Source organism: Meriones unguiculatus, chromosome 7 (genome assembly GCF_030254825.1).
Source record: "Meriones unguiculatus strain TT.TT164.6M chromosome 7, Bangor_MerUng_6.1, whole genome shotgun sequence".
NCBI classification, from domain to species: Eukaryota; Metazoa; Chordata; class Mammalia; order Rodentia; family Muridae; genus Meriones; species Meriones unguiculatus.
In genome coordinates, this window is record NC_083355.1 from 118113954 (window position 1) to 118125732 (window position 11779).

Consider the following 11779-nt stretch of genomic DNA (forward strand, 5'->3'; position numbering starts at 1 on the left):
CATGTAGAATGCTCTGGTATAATTTTCCAGTATTTGGTGGACAGTATATTGAGCATGGTGTTTTTAGGACCATGTAGAATGCTCTGGTATAATTTCCAGCCTGCGATCTCAGGGTTTGTGCATGTGTCCTCTCCAGATACATTTTTCTAATTCTTGGTGGGCAACCCTGGGAGTGCATAGATCATGAAGGGACAATAAAAACTGCAAATTAATTTCTCTGTACTCAAGAACCTAAAGTAACCTATCTCTTGCACTCTTCACAAAGGCTGAATATATATTTTTATAGACTCTTGTTTTATGGGATTCTACCCCTGGCTGTTGTGAATAGTGACCTGGAGGAAACTGAAATGAGCACCAGGAAACAGCACTGAAGTAAACATTTCTGATGAACACATTCTAGAATGCCTTTGTCCAATGAGTGAGCTTAGAGGGGACAGAATACAGACAGTGAGATGGACGCTTTGATGAGGGACTTTATCTTGTAGACAACTCAGCCCTATTCCTGTACCCCTTTTGGAAACAGGGATTTAGCAGCATCTGACTCCTCTCTTCCTTTAGCAGCATCTGACTCCTCTCTTCCTTTAGCAGCACCTGACTCCTCTCTTCCTTTAGCAGCACCTGACTCCTCTCTTCCTTTAGCAGCATCTGACTCCTCTCTTCCTTTAGCAGCACCTGACTCCTCTCTTCCTTTAGCAGCACCTGACTCCTCTCTTCCTTTAGCAGCACCTGACTCCTCTCTTCCTTTAGCAGCATCTGACTCCTCTCTTCCTTTAGCAGCACCTGACTCCTCTCTTCCTTTAGCAGCACCTGACTCCTCTCTTCCTTTAGCAGCTTCTGACTCCTCTCTTCCTTTAGCAGCACCTGACTCCTCTCTTCCTTTAGCAGCACCTGACTCCTCTCTTCCTTTAGCAGCTTCTGACTCCTCTCTTCCTTTAGCAGCATCTGACTCCTCTCTTCCTTTAGCAGCATCTGACTCCTATCTTCCTTTGCTGTAATGATGCAATATTCCACCCTGTGCTCTCAGCCTCCCCAGGCTCCTCCCTCTGCCCTGCTCTGCAAGGATGCACATCTCCTTCACCAATGTACAGAAACTACAGAAATGTTGATGCTTGGCTCTCAGAAGACATCCATTATCAGGAATTGTAGAACCTGTTAACTAGCAACTGTTGGAAACTGAGGAGAAATCACAGAAATTGTCAGTGTCAGGCCCCAGCCTGTATAGACCACTTTCCAGTTACCATAATTCCCTAGTGCACTTGTGCTGGGAAGCTGTTGTGACCAAGTTGTTAAAGCCTCAGATCCCTCTCAGGAGCACTGTCCTCACACATGAGGAGAGAGCTGATGAAGGTAGAGCAGAACAGAGAATGTTTCCCTCGTAGGAGCAGCTGTGGTTCCTGTCTGTATCTCACCAATCTCTGTCTAATGGGAGATTCTGTGAATACAGAGCTCTCTCCTTCCTGTTCTCCACATGTGCCATGATACCACTGTGTTACAGCCATAGCTATACCATCACCATAGACCACACAACTGCACCTACAATGTAACAATTTTGAATCATTCCCCATGTGGCATCATGCTGATTATACAATCACTATCACCTGGTTTCCAGTGCCCACCTACTCTTCAATAGTGACACCGTCCATGTGGTCTCAGAATGCCATTGAGAAGAATGCTCTAGTCGGTTCCCAAGTGCCATGTATAAGTAATTCTGAGCTTCAGATGAAGAACTCAGTCAGAATGGGTCAAGCATCCTTTATAAAATGTTTCTGGGACCAAAGTGACAATAAGATCCTTAGAAGCCTCAGAGAGGAAAGGGGGATTATGTGTTAAAAATTCATTTGGACATTAAATTGTGGGAGAACTGTGTAACTAAACCATAACAAATAAATAGAGATAAATAATGGAAAAGGCATGTTACATGTGGAGTGGGTTAGCAGCTGCTTGCAGAAAACCAAAGCTCAGTGAACATAACCAGCTTCATTGACCTCATGTCTCAGTGCTGGAGCCTCACACACATTAATTCCCAGCACCACAGCTGGCCAGTGCTGGGTCTGTTGTGTATGTTTCTGTGACGATGATGGAGAGAGTGAAATTCATCATGATTCATGGGTCACAGTTCTGCCTGATTTCCATATTGGCTCTAACTTGAACTCCACAGAGTTCCCTCACCAGGGATTCTTACTGAATCTCTGCCCTGAGACTTGGGGTCAACAGTGGAAAGGTTCATTTGCTTCTTGGATATTTTATTGTTATTCAGATACAGAATCACGTCTGCTCAGTGTGATGCTCTGCATTTAATTCAAATCAGAGTTTACTGGATATTAATAAATCATCTATAATACGGCTGTGGAGATAGCTCTGTGATTCAAGGTCTTATCATACAAAGACAAAGACATGAGTTTAGTTCTCCATAACTTCAAAAAGTAGTAGGTGTGGTAGCCAACCAGTAAGCCCAGCTCTGGGATGAGGAGACAGTGTGATTCCTTGGTACTCATTAGTCAGCCAGCATAGGCAGATGCTGAGATCCAGGCTCTGTGATGAAACTTATTTCAGAATTATCTTGTAGATTTATAGAGGAAGACATCTCATGTCAACAGTCATATGAGTACACGCACATAAAAACTCACACTCACATACTCACAAATTGAGACTGAAAAAATAGAAACAAATAGAAACAGAGAAATAAGCAGAGGACAGTAATACAGAGAAGAAAAGACTCTCCACAAAAGCAACCAGACAAGATCCCTTCCACCCACACCCCTAGTGTGGGCATCATAGGGGTTCTTGGGATAGCGACCCCAATATTAAAGCCTCTACCTTGTGGGTCCACCAGTGTAATCCAGGCAAACAATTCCTGGATCTCAGACAGAACTTCATAATAGTGGCCTGCAGGCCACTGCAATAGTCAGAGAATCCGCACATGCACACTTGGCCTGCTAAAAGCACATGTGAATAGCATCAGCGTCACATTCCTTACTTAAGCAAAACTGAAACCACAATGCACACTCCCAAACCACTGAACTTCTTTCATCTTCCTGAAAAAAAAAAAAAAACATTCCAGAAAACAGAAAGAGACTATCATAGCCTAAACTACAAACTCGAGAAACAAACAGTGAGGGTTATAAATAACCAGATGGCTAGAGGCAGACATAAGAACACACCAAACAAAATAATGGGACATAATGACCTCACCAGCAACCCCACAAAATAATGGACACTTCAATTCACTAGATATACAAGAAAACAACCTCAAAACTATGTTTCTCCAGCTATTAGAGGCCCATAAAGATGAAATGAACAAAGCCCTCACAGAAATAGCCAAAGAAATAGAGATGAACAAAGAGGAAACAAATAGAGCTCTCAGAGAAATGACCATGAAAATTGAGGCAAACAAAGAAGAAATGAACAAAGCTCTCAAAGAAATGTCCACACAAATGAAGGCAAATAAAGAAAAAATAAACGAAGCTCTCATAGAAATACAGGCAATTATAGCCAAAGAAGTAGAGGCACAATTAGTGACACATAGAGAGGAAACGGACAAAAAAATAGAAGCTGTCATTGAAAAGCAGGACTCCACATTCAAACAGATGAAGGAAACAGAGCAAGACCTGAAAACAGAATCAGAATCAATAAAGAAAACACAAATAGAGAAAAACTTGGAGCTGGAGAACATAGAGAAATGATCAGGAACTACAAAGGTAAGCATCACCAACAGAATACAAGAGATGGAAGAAAGAATCTCAGGAGCCGAAGATACACTTGCGGAAATTGACATGTCTCTCAAAGAAAAAATAAAAACAGAAAAGTTCCAAACACAAAACATCCAAGAAATCAAGGACACCATGAAAAGACAAAATCTAAGAATAATAGGAGTAGTAGAAAAAGAAGACATCAGGCTCAAAGGTCCGGAAAATATTTTCAAGAAAATTTTCGAAGAAAATTTTACCAACTTAAAGAAGGAGATGTCTATAAACATACAAGAGGCCTACAGAACACCAAGTAGACTAGACCAGAAAAGAAATTCTTCACGTCACATCATAGCCAAAACACTGAACCTACAGAACAAAGAAAAAATTCTGAAAGCAGCAAGGGAAAAAGACCAAATAACATATGAATGTAGACCTATCAGAATCACACCAGATTTCTCAACAGAAACTATGAAAGCCAGAAGGGCCTGGACAGAAACCATACAGTCCGTAATGAACCACAGATTCCAACCCAGACTACTATACCCAGCAAAACTTTCAATCAACATAGACAGAGAATTCAAAATATTCCATGACAAAACCAAATTTAAACAATATCTACATAGTAACCAAGCTCTACAGAAGTTACCGAAGGGAAACTCCAAACCAAAGAAAACAACTACATCTAAGGAAACACAGGAAATTGATAACTACACAACAACAACAAAAACAAACAAAAGAATACAAGCAATGAAACTCAGTGACACCACCAACCCCACATCAAAAGTACGTAACAATTGTTGGTCACTAGTTTCTATCAACATCAACGGACTCAAATCCCCAATAAAAAGACACAGACTAGCAGAATGGTTGTGGAAACAGGATCCAACATTCTGTTGCATCCAAGAAACACACCTATGCAACAAAGATAAACACTAACTCAGAGTAGAGTGCTGGAAAAATGTTTTTCAAGCAAATGGTTCCAGAAAACAAGTTGGAGTAGCCATCCTAATATCTAATAAAATAGACTTTCAACCCAAGTTAATAAAAAAAAGATAAGGAGGACCACTATATTCTCATCAAAGGAAAAAGCCACCAAGAGGACATCACAATTTTGAATATCTATGCCTCAAATACAATAGCACCTACATTCATAAATGAAACAATATTAAAGCTTAAATCACACATTGATCCTAATACCTTAATAGTGGGAGACTTCAACACTCCACTCTCACCAAGGGACAGATCAACTAGACAGAAAACAAATAGGGAAATAAAAACACTTACAGAGACCCTAAATCAAATGGACCTAATAGATGCCTACAGATCTTTTCATCCAAACTCAAAAGAGTATACCTCCTTTTCAGCACCACATGGAACCTTCTCCAAAATTGACCATAAAGTTGGTCATAAAGCAAGCCTCAACAGATACAAAAAGGTTGAAATAATCCCTTGTATTCTATCTGACCACCATGGAATACAGCTGGACCTCAACAACAACAGAAATAACAAAAAGCCGACTCACACATGGAAACTGAACAACTTGTTACTCAATGACAGCTGGGTTAAGGAAGAAATAAAGAAATTAATGACTTCCTAGAATTCAATGAAAATGAAGGCACAACATACCCAAACTTAAGGGACACATTAAAAGCAGTGCTCAGAGCAATATTTATAGCATTAAGTGCCTTCAAGAAGAAATTTGTAACATCACATACAAGCACCTTAATGGCCCAAATGAAAACCCTAGAAAAAAAAAGAAGCAGATACACCCAAGAGGAGCAGAAGGCTGGAAATAATCAAAGTCAGGGCTGAAATCAATCAATTAGAAACAAATAAAACTATTCAAAGAATCAATGAAAAAAAAAAACCGGTTCTTTGAGAAAATCAAGATAGACAAACCCTTATCCAAACGAACTAAAAAACAGAGAGAATCTATCCAAATCAGCAAAATCAGAAATGAAAAGTGGGACATAATTACAGACACTGAAGAAATTCAAACAATCATTAGGTCTTACTTCCAAAGCCTATATGCCACAAAATTTGAAAACCTAAATGAAGTGGACAATTTTCTTGATAGATTCCATATTCCAACATTAAATCAAGATCAGGTAGAAAGACTGAATAGCCCTATATCCCCCAAGGAAATTGAAGCAGTCATTAACAGTCTCCCCTCCAAAAAAAAGCCCTGGGCCAGATGGTTTCAGCGTGGAATTCTACCAGACCTTCAAAGAAGTGCTAACACCAATTCTCCTCAAACTATTCCACAAAATAGAAACAGAAGGTACATTACCAAACTCATTCTATGAAGCGACAGTCACCCTGATACCTAAACCACACAAAGACCCAACAAAAAAGAGAACTTCAGACTTATCTCTCTTATGAACATTGATGCAAAAATACTCAATAAAATCCTTGCAAACCGAATCCAAGTACACAACAAAGATATCATCCACCATGACCAAGTAGGCTACATCCCAGGCATGCAAGGGTGGTTCAACATATGGAAATCCATCAATGTAATCCACCACATAAACAAACTGAAGGAGAAAAACCACATGATCATCTCCTTAGATGCTGAAAAAGCATTTGACAAAGTCCAATACCCATTCATGTTTAAAGTCTTGGAGAGATCAGGGATACAAGGCACATATCTATACATAGTAAAGGCAATATACAGCAAGCCTATAGCCAACATCAAACTCAATGGAGAGAAACTTAAATCAATCCCACTGAAATCAGGGACAAGACAAGGCTGCCCACTCTCTCCATACCTCTTCAACATAGTACTTGATGTCCTAGCCAGAGCAATAAGACAACTAAATGAGATCAAGGGGATACAAATCAGAAAGAAAGAGGTCAAAGTGTTACTATTAGCAGATGATATGATAGTATATATGAGCAACTCCAAAAATTCAACCAGAGAACTCCTCCAGCTGATAAACACCTTCAGCAAAGTGGCAGGATAGAAAATCAACTCAAAAAAAAAAAAAATCAGAAGCTCTCCTGTATACAAAAGACAAAAGGGATGAGAAAGAAATTAGGGAATCAACACCATTCACAATAGCCTCTAAGAACATAAAGTACCTTGAGGTGACACTAACCAAGCAAGTGAAAGACCTGTTTGAGAAAAACTTCAAGTCTCTGAAGAAAGAAATTGAAGAAGATATCAGAAGAAGGAAAGATCTCCCGTGCTCATGGATTGTTAGGATTAACATTGTGAAAATGGCCATCCTGCCAAAAGCAATCTACAGATTCAATGCAATTCCCATCAAATTACCAACACAATTCTTTACAGACCTGGAAAGAAAAATTCTCAACTTCATATGGAATAACAAGAAACCCAGAATTGCTAAAACAATCCTCTAGAATAAAAGATCTTCTGGAGGTATCTCCATCCCCGATCTCAAGCAGTACTACAGAGCAATAGTAATAAAAACTGCATGGTATTGGCATAAAAACAGAAAGGAGGATCAATGGAACCGAATAGAAGACCCAGAAATAAGGCCACACATCTATGAATACTCGATATTTGACAAAGAAGCCAAAACCATTCAATGGAAAAAAGACAGCATCTTCAACAAATGGTGCTGGTCCAATTGGATGTATACATGCAGAAAAATGAAAATAGATCCATATTTATCACCCTGCACAAAACTAAAGTCCAAGTGGATCAAACACCTCAACATAAAACCGGACACACTAAATCGGTTAGAAGAAAAAGTGGGGAATACATCTAGAAGTTCATTATGATAAAATTCAAGCACAACCAGCTGTTTAGAAGTTCCACTCTGCTCATTTTGTCATTACCCAGTCCTGGGGGCTGAGCCTCACACTGACCTGGGAAAGACTTCTGTGGTCAGCTTTGTGTAGAGTTGTTCAGTTCACTATTGTGTGTCCTGATCTCAGGATTTCGATAATACAGTTGGTTAGGAGTGTAATAACCTAGTCCCCAAAGCTTCATCACACACTGTTGTTTCAGTCCTTTCCAGAGAAGCCTCACACTCAAATGAGCAGGTTCTTCTTTTCCTTTTCAAAGTTTCTTCAAGGCAGTGATTCATTAGCATGGAGCCCAGGGTCAACACTGCTTCTCTGAAGGACACTTGTCTAGCTCACAAATGGGACCCCAGGCTGTTCCACTCAACAGCATCAGAGAGAGCCAGAGAGTAATTCTGGTGTTATGCCAGGTTCACAGGACCCTCTGAGACCACCAGGAGATGACTCAATGCAATTGCAAGAGAGCTTTATTACGAGAGCAGTCAAACTCAGGACCCAAGTCTCACTGATTCAACAGTAGAGAAGTGGGACCCCGAGCTCTGAGTGAACAGGATTTTTAAAGAGAAAGTCTGTGAGCAGGGGGTTTCCATGGCAGCAAGCAGGGTGGCACAAGCCTTGGCATTACAGAATTGGGTGAAGTTTAGTAGGGCGAGGTGACCTTTTCTGAGGCACACAATCACAATGGCTAAGGCAAATAATCAAAAATCAATGGCTATTTTTCTAAACCATATCTGAAACATCAGGGAGAATTTTCCCACCTGATTCTCAACCAATTCCCATTGACTATTGCCAGGGAGTTTGTCTCTATTTTCTATGAAGTATTTATTCTGCTATATTTCCTGGAAGCTGTTGCTAGGAGAGTTAATTTTGTTTTCTGCCAGGTGTACATTCTGTGATATTTCCTGGTACCTGAATTCAGTTCCCAGTCAAGATCTTTATTTCAAAATGGAGTTACATTCAGGCTATCTTAAGCTCTTCACTGGGAACCTTTATATGCAGTTGCTGGGAGCCAAGGCCAGCTAGTGGAAAGTTACAGACAGCTGCAACAAGGTCGTAGGTGAGAGATTTACATTTCCGGACCCTATGAGACATGTTTGTCAGACATTTTGAGATATCTTAGCTGATGTTCTTGTAGTAGCTCTTTTAGTAAACATTCTTGGGGTGTTCTGCATCATCATTAATCACCCTGTCACGTTTTGTAAACTATATTGCTGACACATTTTCCCTTCCTGCCTTCTCCCTATAAAGTTGTGTGAAAATATCCAAATATATGAGAGCAAGATCAGACTATAGACATGCTCTCATTCCTTGTGTCTCTGTCACCTCCCCATGCTTTTCGCCCCCACTTAGGAACCTGTTGAACTCTTGCTGGATGGGACATGCAGTGAATACACCACCAAAAGCACAAACTGTAAAAACCGTAGGCAGCAGTTGTCCATGGGAAGGGCTGAGGAGAGAAGGAGCCAGGACAGAAGGTGTAACCACCTGACAGTGCTGGCTGAGAGGTTTTTAGTTTGAGCATGCACAAGACAGCTGTAAAGAAATCATTACTTGGGAGTTTGAGGTGTCATCTAATTTACTTGATATATCTACATCCTTTATCAAATGAAAATGTATCATAATGTCAAAACAGTAGCTAAATGTTCTCTTCAAGAAAGTCTGCAAGAGATAGGACCCTAACAAAAATGTCTAATCCCCATCCGGAAAGGCAAAGGGGATGGACATCAGAAGAAGAAGAAAACAGGAAACAACCTAGGAACCTACCACAGAGGGCCTCTGAAAGCCTCTGCCCTACAGACTATCAAAGCAGATGCTGAGCCTGATGGGCAACTGTTGGGCAGAGTGAATGGAATTCTATGTAAGAACTGGGAAATAGTAAGAGCTGGAGAGGACAGGGTCTCCACAAGGAGAGCAACAGAACAAGAAAATTTGAACACAGGGAACTTCCCAGAGACTCATACTCCAACCAAGGACTATTCATGGAGATAACCTAGAACCCCTGCACAGATGTAGCCCAGGGCAGTTCAGAGTCCAATTGGGTTACATAGTAATGTGAAGAGGGACTGCCTCTGACATAATCTGATTGGCCTGCTCTTTGATCACCTCCCCCTGAGGGGGGAGCAGCCTTACAAGGCCATAGTAGAGGACAATGCAGCCACCTTTGATGTGAACTGATAGACTAAGATCAGAAAGGAGAGGAGAACCTCCCCTATCAGTGGACTTGGGGAGTGGCATGCAAGCAGAGGGAGGAGGGAGGATGGGATTGGGAGGGGAGGAGGGACGGGCTTATGGGGGAATGCAGAATGAATAAAGTGTAATTGATGAAAAATTAAAAAAATGCTATTTAAATGGAAAAAAAAAAAGAAAGTCTGTTTTTCCATCACCTGCAACAATATAGATTAATGTCAGATTACTCAACATTCCCAAGGTCTACTGAAGTTACAATCAGCAAATGTGTCGAATCCAGAGTGCTGTGTAACTTTAAACATATAAATGTAAATGTGTATATATATGTATAAAATTATAAACCGTTCTGTGTGATAACTACAATCAAATCGGTACTTGGAGGATTTGTGGATAAGGAAAAGGAAAGGAAACCCAGTTTTTATAGTGTGTGCACACATAGGAAGTTTAAAGAATACGGCTCTGGAGAGAGGCCTTTAGAGAGTACTGTGGGTAGAAAGGAGACAAGAGGTTTTAACAGTAAAACAAGCTCATACAGCATAATCCAGAGTTTCTCATGGTGCTGGGACGTCTCTGTTGGTCCTCCGCGCCCCCTGCTGGTCATGAGGAGGTTTTTGCGCAGGCTCACAGCACTGTGTGTCTGGCACAGTAGTACTTGGCTGTGTCCTCAGTTTGCAGATTGTTCATTTTTAAGAAAACTTGGCTCTTGGAGTGTCCCTGCTGATGCTGAGTCGGGATTCAAGGGCTGAATTATACTTTGTGCTTCCATCACTCCATATAGCAGCCACCCACTCCAGACCCTTTCCTGGAGGCTGGCGAAGCCAGTGCACAGCACTGCTGGTTAAGGAGAACCCAGAGACAGTGCAGGTGAGAGACATCGGCTGTGAGGGCTGCGCCAAGCCGGGTCCTGACTCCTTCAGCTGCACCTGGGACAGGGCACCTGGGGACAAGCAACATCACGTCAGTCACACATCCCACAGATGACAGGCTGGGTCCCTCCTGATGCCCTGAAACACTTACAGCTTGGGAAGGTCACCAGGCAGAGGAGCAGCACCAGGACAGCCATGCTCTGAGGGAGGCTCAGGGAGAGCAGATGGGGCTGCCCAGGGAGGCCTGGGCTTTCAGCCTGAGCCTGAGAGCTGCTTTGCATTGGGGGAGGATCCTGAGAGGATAAAGGAAGCCCAGGGCAAGCCTTCAGATTCCTTTCCAGGTGACTGAGATTTGCCTTGCGCTTCTTAGAGCAACTGGTGACCAAGAATCAGGAAGAGTTTTGCATCTGTGTGGATTTCCAGGTTCATATGAACTTGAAATTGAATGATTCACTCTACGCAAGTCTTCAGTGAGTCCACACATGCTGTGCAGGCAGAAGAGGACACCACAGCCTCAGTGCCTGTGTATATCCCAGTAATTCCAGCAGAAGGGTTAGGATGGATTTCAGTTTTGTGATGTACATTGGCTCTTTTTTTTTTTTTAGATGCATTGATAATTTCTTTATTTTATTTTTTTTATTTTATTATTATTTTTTTAGCAGTTACATTTTATTAACTCTGTATCCCAGACTTGTCCCGATCCCTCATTCCCTCCCAGTCCCTCCCTTCCTCCCTCATCTCCACTGTACCCCTTTCCAAGTCCACTGATGGGGGGACCTCCTCCCCATTTATCTGATCCTGTTTTATCAGGTATCTTCAGGACTGGCTGCAAAGCCCTCCTCTGTGGCCTAACAGGACTGCTCCTCCCTTTGGGGGTGGGGAAACCAAAGAGCCAGTCATTGAGTTCCTGTTAGAAATGGTCCTTGTTCCCCTCACTTTGGGAAACCAATTGGTTACTGAGCTACCACAGGCTACATTTGAGTGGAGGTTCTAGGTTATATCCATACATGGTCCTTGGTTGAATGTCAGTCTCAGAAAAGACCCTGTGCCCAGATATATTTGGTCCTTGTGGAGCTCCTATCCTTTCCCCATCAGACTAACTCCCCTTCTTTCTTATGATTCCCTGTACTCTGCCAAAGGTTTGGTCATGAGTCTTTGCTTTGAAAACACTGCTAGTTAGAGTCTTTCAGATGCGCTCAGTAGACCCCTGTCATACATTCAATGCACATCCCTTCTGTCTTTCTAAACGAGGATTGATCATCT

General features: G+C 41.7%; 1 pseudogene; it reads right to left on the minus strand.

Annotated features, from left to right (window-relative positions):
- Positions 1 to 10271: 10271 nt before the first annotated feature.
- On the minus strand, positions 10272 to 10721 carry LOC132655352 (Ig heavy chain V region PJ14-like; annotated as a pseudogene).
- Between the last annotated feature and the right edge of the window lie 1058 nt (positions 10722 to 11779).